This window comes from Dermacentor variabilis, chromosome 9, assembly GCF_050947875.1.
Source record: "Dermacentor variabilis isolate Ectoservices chromosome 9, ASM5094787v1, whole genome shotgun sequence".
Lineage (NCBI taxonomy): Eukaryota > Metazoa > Arthropoda > Arachnida > Ixodida > Ixodidae > Dermacentor > Dermacentor variabilis.
This window is the reverse complement of record NC_134576.1, coordinates 31402335-31420581: the sequence shown is the minus strand read 5'-3', so window position 1 is coordinate 31420581 and position 18247 is coordinate 31402335.

Here is an 18247-nt window from a genome sequence, read left to right as displayed (position 1 = left end):
TCTGTTCCATAGAGTGTTGAATGGTGGGCTGTGGTTGTCACATTTGTTCTTCAAACAGATTGTAAGCAGGTTTCTTTTTTGTGTGTGATCAAAAGGATGCTTTTCTGAGAACAATGATTCAAGCTCGACTACGCGATTCATTGCCTGATTATGTAGTGTCGTCCATGTATACGGGGCCGACGCCTTTTTTGCGTAAAATGGTCGCGTCTTTCCAAATACTAAAAGCAAGATATTCTAGTGAATATCTGGCCGCTGTTACTAGTAACAAGTTGTATAAAGATCTTGATGTATTCTTGCCTGTACCGTTGTATCGTACAGTATTTGTTTTAGGTACAGAACGAGATGTTTTTAAGATAGATAGAATAAACTTTATTTTCCAACGGATAAGGTGATCTACCCACCCCCCGACACGCAGGTCAGGGGGCGAATGCCGCCTCCTCAGATGCAGGCTGGGAGGTCTTGGGTCCCAGCAGCCTCTTCAGCCAGCTGGACGAGCCGGAGCTAGAGCTCAGAGTCCCGAGCTGCGCAGCAGGTTCTCCCAGGTGTCTCTACTACCTATTTTGTGCGTTCCCCCGGGAGAGTACGGACATTCCCATTATATGTGGTCAAGGGTCCCTCTCGCCCCACAAAGATTACACCTATCGCTCCTGGCCTCGGGGAACATGTGGTTCGCCATAACGGGGTGCGGATACGTATAAGTTTGTAGTCGTCTCCACGCTACTGCTTGCCTGTTGTTTAATTTCGGGTCTGGCGAGGATACCAGTCTACGAGCCAATCTATAACGATGCGTGATCTCCCCATATTTTAGCATGCGCTCTCCGCTCCCTCGGTCATTGAGGGGCCCCGTAGCGGCTCGGCGGTAGAGATCTCGAGCCAGCTCGTGGGCCGCCTCGTTGCCGGGGACAGCTTCGTGCGCCGGAGTCCAAATTATTTGAAGTTTTCTATTTAACTTTCTCTGGCCTAGGATTCTGGCCGCTAAGGGCGAGATCCTTCCCTTGCTAAAATTTTGTATGGCAGTTTTGCTGTCACTGATCACAAATTTTGCGTCCATTCCAGCGCAAGCTAATGCGATTGCGATTTCCTCGGAAACTTCTATGCTGCGCCCGCGCAGAGTGACAGCGGTCCCGGGAATACCTCGGCCGCTGACGGCCGTTGCCACCGTAAAACCGCCGCTACCTCACGCCGCGTCTACATAGGCCACCTCATGTTCCGAAATTTTACCGAATCTAATTTTTAATGCTTCGGCTCGTTTATGCCTCCTGTCTTAGCAATTTTCCGGGTGCATGTTTATTGGCAGGGGGGGGGGGGATAATCAGATTTTTTCTCACTTCCCTATCTACTTCCACTTTTTGGGTGGAGCCTCTGTCCGGATTTATTCCAACTTTGGCCAATATCGCTCTTCCTGTCCTCGTGGTGCCAGTTCTGACCATGTGTGGTGCACTGCTAGAGCCATCAGTCTCTCTGTGGATGTGCACATGGGCAGTCCCAGCGCTCCTTTTACGCATTTTCTCATTAGAGAATCAATCTTTTCTCTTTCCACCACTTTCAACTCGAGATATGGCGTTGCGTAGCTCAACCGGCTGAATATGTACGCCTGTATTAGTTTAATCAAATTTTTCTCCTTTAACCCTCGGCCTTTGCTGGCCACCCGCCTAATTAGGCTCAGGGTCTGTACTGCGTGATTCTGCAGCCTCTTGACGGTCTCGCCATTGTGGCCGTGTGACTGGAGAATCAGGCCCAAGATTCTAATTTGCTCGACTATTGGTACCTCCTTACCCGCCATTTTTATTTTGATCTCCGACGGTGCCTTGCACCTTAAGTGTTTCGGATTGTATATAAACAATTATGATTTCTGCGGCGAGCATGCTAGGCCTCTCTCGGCCGCGTAATCGACTATGATGTCGGTGGCGGCCTGGAGAAGGCTTTCGACGGCTGAATCACTTCCCCGGTTTACCCAGAGGGTGATATCATCCGCATGTATACTAAATTTCAATCCGTCGAGCTTTGCCAATTGCTCGGGGAGTTCCCTCATAGCCGCATTGAAGAGTAGGGGAGACAGCACTGATGCCCGGGGCGTACCCTTACTCCATAGCTCAATTGTGGGGTAAAAGACATGTTTCTTGCCGCAATTGAACACTCAAAAAAGGAAGACACATAAAGACAACATAGGCGGCACTTCCAACTGTTTTATTTTGGGCTGTGACCCAAGAATACATATATACATACACGCATGCGCTGGCTGTTCACAGATCTACGTTACCCAGTGGTCAAACAATCTAGTTTCTGATTTATAGAGCACGATAGATGATTCCTAATCCATAAGAAAGGGGATGCCAAAGACTTGAAAAATTATAGACCGATCAGCTTACTGTCCGTTGCCTACAAAGTATTTACTAAGGTAATTGCAAACAGAATCAGGAACACCTTAGACTTCCGTCAACCAAAGGACCAGGCAGGATTCCGTAAAGGCTACTCAACAATAGACCATATTCACACTATCAATCAGGTGATAGAAAAATGTGCGGAATATAATAAAGCCTTATATATAGCTTTCATTGATTACGAGAAAGCGTTTGATTCAGTCGAAACCTCAGCAGTCATGGAGGCATTACGGAATCAGGGTGTAGACGAGCCGTATGTAAAAATACTGAAAGATATCTATAGCGGCTCCACAGCCACCGTAGTCCTCCATAAAGTAGGCAACAAAATCCCAATAAAGAAAGGTGTCAGACAGGGAGATACGATCTCTCCAATGCTATTCACAGCGTGTTTGCAGGAGGTGTTCAGAGATCTGGATTGGGAAGAATTGGGGATAAGAGTTAATGGAGAATACCTTAGCAACTTGCGATTCGCTGATGATATTGCCCTGCTTAGTAACTCAGGGGACCAACTGCAATGCATGCTCACTGACTTGGAGAGGGCAAAGCCGAATGGTGGGTCTAAAGATTAATCTGCAGAAAACTAAAGTAATGTTTAATAGTCTCGGAAGAGAACAGCAGTTTACGATAGGTAGTGAGGCACTGGAAGTGGTAAGGGAATACATCTACTTAGGGCAGGTAGTGACTGCGGATCCGGATCATGAGACTGAAATAATCAGAAGAATAAGAATGGGCTGGGGTGCGTTTGGCAGGCATTCTCAGATCATGAACAGCAGGTTGCCATTATCCCTCAAGAGAAATGTTTATAACAGCTGTGTCTTACCAGTACTCACGTACGGGGCAGAAACCTGGAGGCTTACGAAAAGGGTTCTGCTTAAATTGAGGACGACGCAACGAGCTATGGAAAGAATGGTAGGTGTAACGTTAAGGGATAAGAAAAGAGCAGATTGGGTGAGGGAACAAACGCGAGTTAATAATATCTTAGTTGAAATCAAGAAAAAGAAATGGGGGGGGGCATGGGCAGGACACGTAATGAGGAGGGAAGATAACCGATGGTCATTAAGAGTTACGGACTGGATTCCAAGGGAAGGGAAGCGTAGCAGAGGGCGGCAGAAAGTTAGGTGGGCGGATGAGATTAAGAAGTTTGCAGGGATAACATGTCCACAATTAGTACATGACCGGGGTAGTTGGAGAAGTATGGGAGAGGCCTTTGCCCTGCAGTGGGCGTAACCAGGCTGATGATGATGATGATAGATGTATCAGTAATGCAATTTGTTCCTTTCTTTTTTATATAGTAGGCTTGTATCAGCTCACGTGCTGTTTGAAATCTACTTCTGCCAAGAATCTTAATCTCAGAAAACCGTGGTTTGCACGGTTTTCTGAGATTAAGATTCTTGGCAGAAGTAGATTTCAAACAGCACGTGAGCTGATGGAAGCCTACTATATAAAAAAGAAAGGAACAAATTGCATTAGTGATACATCTATCGTGCTCTATAAATCAGAAACTAGATTGTTTGACCGCTGGGTAACCTAGATCTGTGAACAGCCAGCGCATGCGTGTATGTATACATATATATATTCCTGGGTCACAGCCCAAAATAAATCAGTTGGAAGTGCCGCCTGTGTTGTCTTTATGTGTCTTCCTTTTGTGAGTGTTCAATTGCGGCAAAAAAACATGTCTTTTAGCAAGCACCAACTAGGCCAACAAGCAGTTTTGTTGCATCAATTGTGGGTTATTCTAGCGTTTGAAACCTCGTGCAGGCAGTTCTTCCTGCCAGGAAGTCCCTGATGCATCGATATTTCCTGGTACCTACATTAATCTTGTTCAGCCCTTCCAGGACCGCCTCATGCTTTACGTTGTCAAAAGCGTTCGTGAGGTCCAGTCCCAGAATTGCTTTTGCATCTTTAGACCTTGAGTCTATTATATCATGTTTGATTTAAAACATGACGTCCTGCGTACACAAGTGAGGTCGGAACCCGACCATCTCATGTGGCCACAGATCGCCCTGCTCCATGAAGCCCATCAGTCTGGTCTGGACGACCTGCTCCATCAATTTCCCCACGCATGAAGTTAAGGAAATTGGCCGTAAGTTTTCCAATAGCGGAGGCTTCCCGAGTCTCGATAAAAAAAATAATGCTTGCTGTTATCCACTGTTGTGGGAGCTCGCCTTTATCCCAACATTCCTGCATGTACTTCGTTAGATAACTAATGGAATTATCGTCTAAGTTCCTCAGCCTTTTGTTCGTTACCCCGTCAGGGCCCGGAGCCGACTTCGTTCTGAGTCTTACAATCTCTGCCCTCACTTCCGCTTCTGTGATGGGGGCGTCCAACGCCTCGTTAGGCGCTCCACCATAGTCGGGAAGCGGAGTTCGCGATGTTTCCCCCACGAACGTCTCAATTAATTTCTTCATGAAATAATCATCGTTCCCTTCGAACGCGTGCCTCGCTTTTGCCAATCTTATACCAGATTGAGTCTTCGAGCTTGCGGGACCCAACAAGTGCCGGAGGATGTTCCACGTCTTGGAGAGGTTCATGCTCCCCTCCATTTCGTCACACTTGTTGGCCCAATGTTGTTCGCGTAACGTAAAAGTATAATCTTCGATTTCCTTATTATGCCTAGCAATCCTTCTTCTGAGGTTTCGGTTCCACTTATGATTTTTGAGACGACGCTCCATGCTTTGCTTAGCTTCCCACATATGCAGAAGACGGCTGTCCGCTATCTCCGTGGAGTTATCCCCTTCGAGCGTTTTTGTCGTCTCTCTAACGTCCGATTTGAGCGCCGTCGTCCATTCGTCGATGTTTCTGATGGGTCCCAGTTCCTGCGCCCTCCTGATAGCTCTAAACTTATTCCAATCAACGACGGCCGGCGTGCGAGCCCTGCGCGTTTGAAGGCCCTCTTTCAGTATGGAAACGATTATGTAGTGGTCGCCGCCAAAATTTTGATCCGAATTATATGCCATTCCAGATCTTTTACGCTTTTCGAGAATGTCAGATCCTTGCGAAGCAGAGCCCTTCCTTTGCCTGGGTGAGCTGTATAAATTTAGAAGGAATATACTAGGGTCCTTCTGTTTTCCGGTTAGAATTTGGACAAACACGTTCTCGATCTCTCTTGACTCTAGATCGTATTCAATGGCCGCGATATTTCTTTTCACGAGCGTTGTGACCGAAGATTTCTCCCGCCTGCCTCTATGAAATGCCTGATAGACTGACAGTTTTGCGGGTCCTCCAGTTTCCTGGAGGGTAATCGCCAAAGGAGTCCCATCTAATAGCGGAGGGTACTGTTGCAGAATAGGCCGCTTGCGCCTGAAGCCGCGACAGTTCCACTGCCAGATTTGATTTTCATTTGCGCGCCTGGCCATGTTGCAGTTGCGTGACGATCTGCTCCATATTCTGTTGCCACCTGCTCATGGCTACCATCTCATTCCTTAGCCTTTGAAATTCCTCGGCCTATTTCTGAACTGCGCCGAGGACCGCTTGAATTTGGATGTTGATAGGGTTCATAAATTCATTCATCTTGGCCTCTAACCTTTCCAAATTTTCCATCCTTTCCTCTATAGCCTGAAAAGGGTCGGCGTCTTGAATTTTGTGTTTCGTTAGTGGTGGGAGGGACGCCTCTGTGACCATCTTATCCTGTCCTTGTGGCTGTTGACGTGCCGCTGGGGGGGGGGGGGGGGGGGTTCACCTGTCTAATGGGTTGTTGCGGAGGAGGAGTTGCCTGCCTCTGCAATTTCTTTAAGTTTTGGATTTCGGACCGTTGCGAATCGACTATCCCCGTTAATTTTTCGACCATTTTCTTTAATTTGTCAATTTCCTCGTCCCGTATATCCCTCTGATTACTTTTCTGAGAGACCTTGCCCGCGAAATTCACACCCTTACGCTCCTTGCTCCTACCTCGTCTCCATGGTATGGCAGGGTCCCTCGAGCTCGAGCGCCCCCTGGACTGGCTCCTGGTACGGGAACCGGAGCTTCCTCTGGGCGGCGGCGGTGGACTACTCTGATTTGTTTCCAGTTCTGGGAAAGAGTCCTCGCGGAACTTGAAGTCTCTTTCCCCTTTGGGTTCGCGTTATCGACTCTGATGTCCCCCACCAGTCGTCGTTGCTTGTTCCATCTTCTCCCACTGTCGCTTCTTCGTAGGGAGTGCGGAAGAGTTCTCGGCACTTAGGGTCTCCTATGGCATGGCCTTTGCCACACAGCTGACATTTCAGCTCACACCTGTGGTCCCTTGACGGGTTCTCGAGGCCGCCGCCACGGCACTTGACGTTCGTCGGGTCCGGGCACACGTCAGCGCGATGCCCGAGTCCGCCACAGGCAACACACACTTCGTATTTTTTACGGTACAGCTGGTATCTGTGCGGTGCCCCGTTGAGGTAAATCCATCTTGGCACTTCTTTCTCCTTAAAGAGAATGAAGATCGACTGTCAATCTTTGCACAGTCTGCGGACGCCTCGAGTCTCGGGGTTATCCTTGCGGTCTAGGCGGTACAGAATTTCTTCGATGGAGTATCCGAGTGGAACCCCGTGGATGACTCCCTTTCCGCAGTGCTCGGGGGTGGCCACGTAGGCGAAAGTCTCCACTTGTTCACCGTCGAACACACGGTGTTTCACGCTCGCGTACTTCAGCTTCCTCTCCGCACTCGTAGTGATGACGAGAATGGAGTGCTGCTTCATATTTGGAGTTATTATATCCTCCTTCTCTTCGTGTGAGTTAATCACCGCCGACATATTGATGATGTCAGTCAGATATGCTGTTCCATATTTGGTAAGCTTAACTAGGCCGCCTCGTGGTCGGAGAACAATTTTCTCGGCACCGTCTGGAATGCGCGTATGCTGACGCTCGATCGACTTGGCCGCCATTTTCCTGCCTGCTTGCCTCTCCTGGGCTCGCTGTTTCGCAGTTTTCTGTCCGCTCTTCTCTAGCGGCACATACCTTTCTCCTTCGTTAGCGTACCACAGTCCTGGTACCGAAGAGAGAGTTCTTAAGAGAGTTACACGAATGCCGGTAAGAGCTTCTGTTAAATCTTTCTTTTTTCAACTACATACAGGCGCTCTCCCAGTGAAACCATGGTTACAAAGCAAAGGCATTTTTGTACCCTGCTCTGTGAATTGCTTTATATGCAAAAAACCGGAGACTTGGCAGCAGCGAGGGCAGCGAAAGTTCGTTCCTTACACGCCTGTTTTCGGTTATTGCAGTTGACGGCGCGCTGGCAAAATCGACGCATCTACACGACGCATCTACTGACTGCACCGCCACGATTGCTGACTGCACCACACGTATCGAGAGGCAAATCGACGCATCGACACGTGCCGAGGCACGAACACTGCCTGACGAAGCAGGGACACTACCGACGCAAGGCACCGCCAGGGGAGCCTTCCTATAAAACCTGCTGCATTGGAGCCCTGAACCTCACTTGGCAGCAGCGAGGGCAGCGAAAGTTCGTTCCTTACACGCCTGTTTTCGGTTATTGCAGGTTAGCAATCATTTTCTTAGTACACAAGTATAATTCAATTGCTGCCTCTCTGCTGCCAAACTGATAATTTGGTGTTGTGAATATGAGCGAATTAGCAAAGTTTCGAGAAGAGATGAGAAAAGAAATGCTTGAATTCAAATCTGCAATTGAGAGAGAACTACGGAAGGAAATAAGAGACCTAAAAAACAGTGTGAGCTTTTTGAATGAGGATGTCGAAAAATTAAAGAGAGGAAACGTTGATCTTGAGAGGGACAACAAGTCTCTAAGGAGCATCAATGAAAAGCTAACAACTGAGTGCGAAGCTTTGAGGAAACAAATGTCTCAACAGGATCAGAGGATCACTGCCTCAGAACAATATTCTCGCAAATGTAATCTTGAAATTAAGGGAATACCCAAACTTGCTAATGAGGACCTTCCTAGTACCCTTCATGAGATTGGCGCACTGTTAAATGTTCCCATCTCGAAAGAAGATGTTGAAAAGTGTCACCGTGTACCTGCAAAAAATTCCACTTCAAACCCGAACATAGTAGTCCAATTCAAGAGTCGCTTCAAACGCGATTTGGTGCTTCAAAAAGCAAAGAAAACGCGCATTTCGACAAAGGATCTTGGCCACTCCTCTAACGTGCCTGTGTTCATCAATGAACACTTATGCCCAGTTTTAAAGCAACTTCTCGGCATGGCAATAGCTAAAAAGAAAACAGCAAACTGGAAGTTTGTGTGGACGAATGATGGGCGCATTCTTGCACGGAAAGATGAAGACTCGCGTGTTCTGCACATTCGTGAAGCATGTGACATTGAAAAGATTGCTTAGAATCGCTGTGCGCTGTTGCGGTGCATCTTTTCTTTCGCCATGGCGATATCATCTCGTGACGTAAATAATCTTGTAGCGAGTCGCTTTCGCGACAAACTGTGCTGCTTTCACCTAAACATTCGTTCAGCACGACACAAGGAAGATGAACTATCTGCTTTTCTTAACACATTTTCTTTTACTTTTGACATCATAATGATTACGGAAACTTGGTATACTCTAGAAGACGAGGTTTACAGGCACGATAACTATAACACTTACTTCCTCGACCGTACGAATAAAAAAGGGGGTGGACTTGCTGTTTTAGTAAAGAACGACACAGACTCTCGAATAGTATCAGAATTTTCTTTTATTAATTCCGACATTGAATGCTTAACTCTAACGTAACGAAATTACGTTTACTCTGTCATATACAGACCACCTGATTCATCTGTAAATAATTTCACCAGTGTTCTTGAACAATTATTCAATTACGTAAACGACAACAATTTAAGACTAATTCTTGGTGGCGACATCACCATAAACGTACTAGAGTCTTCTCCTCTCGTAACTGAGTTTGTGGCTAAGGTTGTGTCAAATGGTTACGAGATAGTAACAGAGACCCCCACACGTATCACACCAAATTCAGGAACTTTAATTGATGTTTTTATTACCAACATAAACAAAGATAACGTGAAGTCAGGTGTATTGTACTGCGATATAAGCGACCACCTAGCACTTTATTTTATGACAGACAGTACTATCAAAAAGCCGACGGAGTTACCGACTAGAACCGTTCAAGACATCACGCCTCTTACCTTGGCTGCTTTTAGCACAAGTCTTTCCCAAACAGATTGGAGTACAGTCTACCTTTCATTAACTGCAGATTCAGCCTACGAGACATTCATAGCTATCCTTAAACAAATTTATTTGAAGCATTTCAAAGAAAAGGTTGTAAAAGAATGCCGTAAGAATCGAAAACCATGGATAAATTATGAATGTTTAAAAATGATCAAAAGGAAAACGAAACTCTTTAGTAGGTTTTTAAGAACTAGAGACATATCAGACCTTAAAATATTCAAAGAATTCCGAAATAAAGTAAATGCGTTTATTAGGAAAGAAAAAAGAAATTATTTAAGTCAACAATTCGATCCAGACTTCTGCAATGGAAGCGCAAACATCTGGAGGAAGCTTAATACGTTACTTCACAGGACCGCTATTTGCCCAGGAATTACGGAAATAGAAATAGATGGCCGCATTGTTAAAGATCTAGAGCTTGCTGAAAAATTTAACCACTTTCTCATAAACGTTGGACAGCCAAAGCAACAATTACAGCGAACGATAACTCGTGCACAGACTACAGAAACGAACAGTATCTTTTTCGCACCAACTGACGATCAAGAAATAGTGTTAACGTTCTCTATACTAAAGAACACCAGCGCACGTGACATAGACGGTTTTCAGATATCTCCGATCAAGCATGTAATCCATATTATAGCTCCTGTGCTCACTCACATTTATAACCTGTCTTTATCGACAGGCTGTTTTCCAAAACAAATGCAAACGTCTGTTGTCACTGTGCTACATAAAAAAGGAGACAAAAATGACCTTGGGAACTACCGACCCATCTCCATATTACCGATATTTTCAAAAGGCTTTGAAAAAATTATTTTTAAAAGAGTTATAAACTTTTGCACCAAATTTCACATAATAACAAAATCGCAATACGGTTTCATGAAGGGCAGGTCGACTGAGACTGCTTTACTAGCCCAAAAAGAAATAATTCTAAAATCTTTTGAAGATAGGCAACTCTGCATTGGAATCTTTATAGATTTTTCCAAGGCCTTTGATCGTCTCTGTCACTACACTTTAATTGAAAAACTAGAAATGTATGGTATTCGTGGCATCCCACTTTCACTCTTGAAATCATATCTTAAGTGCCGATCGCAATGTGTAAAAATTAACAATTACTGCTCTTCTCTTCAGCCGATAATCACTGCGGTGCCACAAGGTAGTATTTTAGGGCCGCTGCTTTTTAACCTATACATCAACGACATTGTAAAAATTAATGACAAACCTAAATATATAATCTATGCCGATGACACTAGCATTTTCTTCACCGGTAATGATATGAGTGCATTGACTTCACTTATCAACACTACATTAGAGAACCTGTATGCATGGAGTGAGCAAAATTCATTAGTCATTAACGCATCAAAAACAAAAGCAGTTATTTTTCACTCGCGGATGCAGCTTACTTCTCCACGCGATGCCTTACGCTTAGGTAGCGCGACGATTGAATTTGTAGAGACGGTTAAAACTTTAGGAGTGTTTTTTAATTGTATAATGTCATGGGAACCACAAATTAATAAACTAATAACTAATATTTCCAAATGTGTAGGTATACTTGCACGACTGCGTTCCTTGCTTCCAGTTTCCGTTAAGATAACACTTTATAACAGCTTGTTTTTATCGCATGTCAGTTATTGTTTTTTGGTATGGGGAAGTACAACAGCAACGAACATTAATAGACTATACAAACTACAGAAAAAAGCGATTAGGCACATTGCTAATGTTGACTACTATGCACATACGGGTGAATTATTTAAGCGGTTTAACATTATCCCAATTCATCAGCTTTACGAGTATTACCTAGCAATAAGATATAAAAAATCCGTGCTCAATAGCAATCGAGCTTTTTTGGATATTTTTCAACTTGAACCGTACACTATCCCATACCCTACTCGTTACCAACAACACTGGATTATTCCATTGTACAGAACACGCTTTGGCCGGCAAATGCTCCGCTTCACTGTTCCTGTTTTATTAAACAAATTAATTAAAAAAAGATAATAATTGAAGCATGTGGCATACGTGTTATTAGGGAAGCCCTTTTATCATGAAATCAATACAATATTGTTTATCACTAACTAAACTTTCAGTGTATATTGGAATTTGTCTTCATGTATTATACTGTATAAATTTAACCGTAAAGGAATCTGTATATCTATATTTTCAGTTCATGACGAATCTATGTGTATTACGAGTTGTAAATATTAACCCCTTCTTGCTATGAACGAATTTTGTTCGTCTGTCCTCAATGCATTCCATGTATCAGGGAGGCTCGGGTTCCCCTCAAGTGACTGATGTCACTTTTATCCCGAGCCTGCCCTAATCCTTGAGATGAAAAATAAACTGATTTGATTTGATTTGATTTGATCATATCTTTCTGGACTGCCATGATGCAAACTTTTGTGGGCTATTCTAAAACGCAGCTTTAAAAAGGAATTGCCGTTAAGTGCTCTCGGGATACGCTTCCTGCCATACGCGGAACCAGAGGAACTGCCTGTCGATCTGTTAATGCTTCGGTGCATGCATAGCGGGTGGCGAACGCGTATGGATATTAGACATCAGCGCATTGTTCAGGCCCCAGTACATGTATACTTTATTGAAAGTGTGCTATATATACGCGAATTTTTCTGTGCACAGAGTGATCCTCCTGATTGCCTAAGTGCTTTGGACAAAGTGACTAGCCCACATCGTTCTTATCACAACACACTGGTCCGGCACTGACTAGTTGTTTTTTACGGCCATGTAATATTCGCATTGTACTTTCTTTTGCCAAGGCGGTAGTAAAAAAACCTCATGGCTGAGTGGCAGCGTCTCCGTCTCACAATCCGGAGACCCTGGTTCGATTCCCAGCCAACCCATCTTGCAAGTTGTTTCTATTTATGAATCGCCTTCCGGGATTTTTCGCTCACGGCCGACGCCGCCGACACCGGCTTTTCTGCGACATGAGCTCCTTAGTGCTGTCGCTTTAATAGCCGGGATAGAAATACTTTAATGCCGCGGACTCATGATTTCAGTAGGCGGGCTTTAATACCAAGCCAGATGCTCTCTCCACTCGCCCCGTCTAGCCCCCGAAAGCGAAATTCCTTCCCTGCGTTCTTCCATCCCGGACCTCGAGGATCGCGTAACGCATATGTCACGGGCTCCGCCTATATTTTTTTCTCCTCGCTTTTTTTTTTCTATTGCCGCGCTGAGGATTTTTCGCTGACGACGTTGCGCACGACCTCTTGTGATTGGCTCGTTTCGCACAGCGTACGATATTCGGCGCTGTGCGCAAGGGCTCATGACTAGCTGTATAATTCAGTGCCACACGAATACTGAGTCAGAACAAGCGGATCGCAGAGTATGATCATGCGCTGGAACACGGTGGAGAATAGCATAGTTTCAGTATATGCGCACGTGACTGCACGGCCGTGCTAAACAAACAGACGAAGCGGAAGTACATCTCTCTTGCTTTGGTGTGAACTAAAACAAAAAACAGGCAGAGATTTCGTTTGTGTGTTTTATTATTTCGCTAAACTTCAATTCGACAATTCAAGCAACAGATCACACAAATAACAGATGTTGCCCTCAATAATTCTTGAAGTCACGTGTCACCACGAGCGACGTCACACTGCGGACACGACTACGTAGGCGCAGGGACGCGACTATGTCACCATTCGGCTTGGAGCGCGGCGGCCGCGAGAAGTGAGAACGGCGTTCAGTTTGAAATTTCAGACCTTTCCGCGGTGCCTAGCGGTGTAATACTTTGCAGACACGATCGTTATCGCTCAATGTATGCCCTGCGCTTGTCAGCTCAAAGTGGCCAGACCTACTGAGGGGCCCGGGTTCCTAGGCTGCTTTCCAATGTCCAATTTTTGAAAAAGCCATCGTCAATATTGAAGCCACAGCGGCAACGTGAAAATTTTATCCAGTCGGTGCGCACCGTTGTTCTCCCGAGTATATACAGATAAAAAAGGGAGGAATGGCGGGGGACTCACACAGAAGTGCGCACCTGCCGTTCAAGTTCTCGACATCACAACGCCCGGATCTATGTTGCATACTCAAGATCACTTCGAACCCTTGCTCCACCCCCACACAAATTCCAGCTTCACGTACGCTCCTAGAGATATCGCCGCGTGGGCAACGCAAGTAGCCGACGCCTAATCTAGACTTCGCCACAGAACGACACGTTTCGAGCCCGCCCCCCGCTTTCTTTGTTTCTCTTGTGCTTCTCGTTCTCCTAAAATTGCGCCCGCTGTTCACGCCTCCGTGGAACGATGTGCTGCATTTGGAAGGAAAGACGGGGAAAGTTTGGCTGCGAAGTGCGAAGCATTGGGTTCCATGCGAGTGATCCGTGTAGTGTAAGCTTTCGCTTTCATCCTTGTGCCGAAGGTCAGACATGCCCCAGATACTACGGCGTCGGCGTTGTCGTTAGAAGCGAGGGAAATAGACACCGAATCGACTGCCGAGTTTGGTTGGTTCAATTGCCGCTCACGCGAAGCGCCCGTCCATCATTCGTTTTTTTTTTTTTCTCTGTAGTGTTGCGTTCTCCAGGGTAGCGTACCCCAACGCTGCCGAGTTGTTGCGACGCCTGTTTATCGAAGCTCGACCGACGTTACTATTGGGTAGCGTGGCGTTGTCGGCGGGCTGCAGGCATCCGGTAGACCAAGGCGACCAGGCAAGGACGAGACGACTTCTAGTGCGAAACTTGTTTATTCAATGGTTGGTGAAAGGCGAGAAGAGAATGAAGTAAAAAAGTCAATTGCGGGGCCCTTTAAATAGCCCACTAAAGTCTTAGGCGGGACCTTGTTCACGTCAACGTCACGTGACATGCACTGAGTCCCACGGCGCTTGGCGACGGCACTCACTCTACCCGATGACCTTTCACGAGCGTGCCTGTGCTGGTGGCACTCAGCAGGTGACGTTGTAAGTCCTCGTCGAGGATTTGCAGCAGGTTCCACTTTCGGTGGGCCTTTCTTCTAGGCCAATTGGGTTCACAGAAAGTGTCGACAGTTCGTGATCATCGTAGGCAGCTGATCACTTCTCTTTCGCGCGTCGTTGGTTGGCGAAAAGGGTTTTCACGCACACACACAAAGGGCCTGGGAGCACTACGGAGCGTCCGCCAGACCGGTAATCACTCGAGCCAATCACAGTGAATTAGGAATTCATTCTTTGTTTCGCTTAGGCATGCACACACACGAAGGAGCCTGTAAGCACTGCGGGGCCCTGCCAGACCGGTCATCCACTCGAGGAAACCACGGAAAATTAGGAATCAATCCTTCGTTTCGATGAGGCATGGTGGTGAAGCATCCCTTTTGCTTGGAGTGTTACATGCCAACCGTAACAGTAGCTTGCGTGCTGCATCGACGCTGTTGCTTTATTCTCAATGTCATGGCCGTGCTGCGTATCCAGGCCTGTGGTAGTTGCTAACAGTTAGTACTTCTGTTGCATCTGCGAAGCATATACGGTCCTTTGAGGCGCTTAGTGTGGAGCGCTTATATACCTTTGATAACAGTGTCATGAGCCAGACTTTCAGCAGCGCTTTCGTGTATCGCAGCTAGTTAGTCTAGGCAACACGTCACATAGGACTTTTCACGCAAAATTCAGGCAGCATCGTATTTCGCTTATGAAGAAATCTTGGGCGGCACGGCATGCCGCGTCAACAAAAAAATAGCAAAATCGAGTGAATAGGTAGGTACTATCTCTAGGGTATTTTAATTCTTTCTTTACTTTTGGGATCTTCTCACATAAAGTTGATTCTCGAAGACAGCTTCATGCTCACTATATGCTAATTTATATTCTTGGCGTTTCTAGACATTCTGATCCGCAGGAAATAAAGTTTTTGTTGTATAATCGAGCCTCGTTTCCGTCATATTACTCCAAGATTGTCACTTACCCTCGTTGCGCACGTGCTGTGCTGCACTAGGCTAGCTGATGTTCAGATTGTTCGATGTATTTATGGCATTTCATTTTTCCAGTGGCTCTAATCTTAACTCGCTAAATTGCAATGTGACATTTACGAAGAAAAGCCGTTATGATGACTCGGTTGTGACCATGAGATTTCGCGTTTACAAATGTCGACGACTATGTGCTTACACGCCTCAGAAGATTGTTTTATATTATTTGGCTTGCACTAAGCCTGGATAAAGGCAAACGCGGGAAGACGCGTCGAGTCATCGCCCCACGTGCCCCATGCTCTACCGACTCCGCCGTCTTAGGCGGCGGAGTCGCTAGAGCATGCTTATGTGCATGCTTGCTGCAGCTGCATTACATTAAACTTCAGTAATAGATATTCATGTAAAAACATCAACCGCACTCTCCATGTGCCAGGGAGCCCATCTGTGCCTCCTCCTTATGGAACTTGTGCATGCGCCATGCGGATAGGTCAATAGCACTGTGCAGAAAATGACCATTCGGCAGGATAAAATTGACTCCGCCGAGCCGGTTCGCGAACGGTTATAAATCTTAAAGCACACTTCTTAGGCGCCCATTCTTGCGTTGAGCATCGGCGTGCCTCGATGTCCCTCGTAACTGAGCTAACGAGCGCAGCGGGAGATCCGATACGGCGAGAGCGAAAAGAGCGCGAGGAGCAAAGCGAAGGCGGAGGGTGAATCGGAAGCATGAGGAGCAAAGCGGAGGAGGACAGTATGGCGAAAGGGTGAGGAGAAAAGCGGAGTTCTGTAAGAGACGACCAGGCATGCGGAGAGCGCTATGGAAACACAGCGCTGGCGGGGGTTTCGGACTCGCTGCGCACGCGCTACTTCGCCTGCGTCGTTGTCGCTAGAGAATGTGCTAGAGAATGTACCACGCGTTCCCGTGTTCGCGCTTTCTTTCTGAACAACGAGCGACGCAACCGGTGGAAATGTTTCGTCTGCCGCTGCTGCTAACGAGCTGCCCGAACAGAGGCTCAGCGCCGCCGCCGAGAGGACCCTGTCGTTCGGAATCAAATTATTTGCCAGGGTATATCACGAATTCAAAACGCCTAAACAACTGTGTTTAAAATTCGCATTAGGGATTATCCTAATCATCGGTGAATTTTTATTTCTCCCAACTGGAACTGAACCGGGAAAAGAAATCGGAGCGCGTAGACCCCGAATGGAACTGGGTTTTTTTTCGGCTTGAAACCCTGCTTTGAATAGTGGTGTAGAATAATTCTCGAAAGAGAACGAAGATACTCTAGAAGTAGCAGCATTTCCCAGAGGCGTTTTCAAATCCACCTTCTTTTGAACGGGTCTACTACTGCGAGTGCATGCAAGTAATGTATATTGCTGGATGCACCGAAGCACCTCACCCTCATAAAAGGGCACTTTTTTTTTGCGATAAAGACTTGCCTTTAAGGCATAATTCTTGGTGCGTATATGTTTATTATATGTGTGCTGTGAGGCCTGTGTTGTGTATGAGTTGAAGCAGCGTTTTGTGGAATGTGTTGTCATGTATCCAGCGGTCATAGCTGGTTGTCACAACGTAGCGGAGGCCGGCTTGCAGTAGGAGACGCGAGCGTTCCGATTTAAAACCAGTACATATCCATATTAGGTGGTATGTACCTGCTTCCATAAAAGGGCTGTACTGTGCCGACTAAATTTACGAACAATAACATCAGCTTCTTTCTCATCCGCGCCCATCCAACGTCTCCTCGATAGCAGGCCTGTGCACTCTGCTTTATGACGTTATGCTACTTGGACCGAAATTTCCAGTCAAGCCCTGCGGGACGAAAGCGGTGACGTCAAAATCACCGCGGCTTACTGGGGAGACTCGGAATTAAATTTTATGGCAGTACAGCAAGGTAGCAAGACGTCCACAGGCCTTAATAGTGCAATCTAGGAGGCATCGGCCTATCACAGTGACCCTCACATTAACCGCTCTCCCTTATTGTCCCGTCGAGTTGCAGAGTGGACTTGGCTTTCGGAAGTACGTTTTCTTAACTTTCTTTTCTTTTTGTAGCGTGCGTAATCCTGACAGCCTCATATATGTCGTGACCGTTACGTCTGGTATCGGTAGCGCGAATGGTTTCCTGCTTCATGGCCGAAGGTATTCTTTCAGTTTCGCGTGTTTTGTGATCTGACCAAATTAAAGGGTGGTGTATTTATTTATTGGCTGAGGTCCTGGGAAAACTTAAGCAGCCTGACGTACTATTTTGCCAACTGCCCAGTAAATAAATACAAACAAGACATTTGACAAAAGACAAAACAAACAACCTGGGAAAACTAAAGCAGCGTGACGTACTATTTTGCCAACTGCCCAGTAAACAAATACAAACAAGACATTTTCCGTCACTAGTCCAATAAGGACGAAAGAGCTACGCAAAGGGTTGCCCGTTACAAGAAACAAACAGGTTTTTAAAATGTTCTCGGGGTGGACGGGAATATAGCAATAGAACAGTGTTCAATAGTACATTCAATAATAAAAAAGAGGTTTCTTAGGGAGTCGCTAACAAAATACGAGTAGAATAACGCCAAAAAGTCACCGCCGAATCTGAAGAACTAGATGGCAGTTGAAGCATCACCAAAATCCACACTCTGATGACAACAAATCAAAAGTCTGTGCTCAGCCATCCCCTTTAGATCATGCATGAAATTGACCGCGTCGTCTAGGCATACGCTATAGGACTGTACCACGTCACCGAAACAACTTGAAAATTATTAAACATCTCTTGGCTAACAGAAACTTGAGCCATGCCGATTCTATATGTACGCTGCATGTATTTCAAAACTTAATTGTGGAGTTTTACGTGCCAGAACCACGATCTGTTTCTGAGGTACGTCGTAGTGGGGAACTCCGGCTCA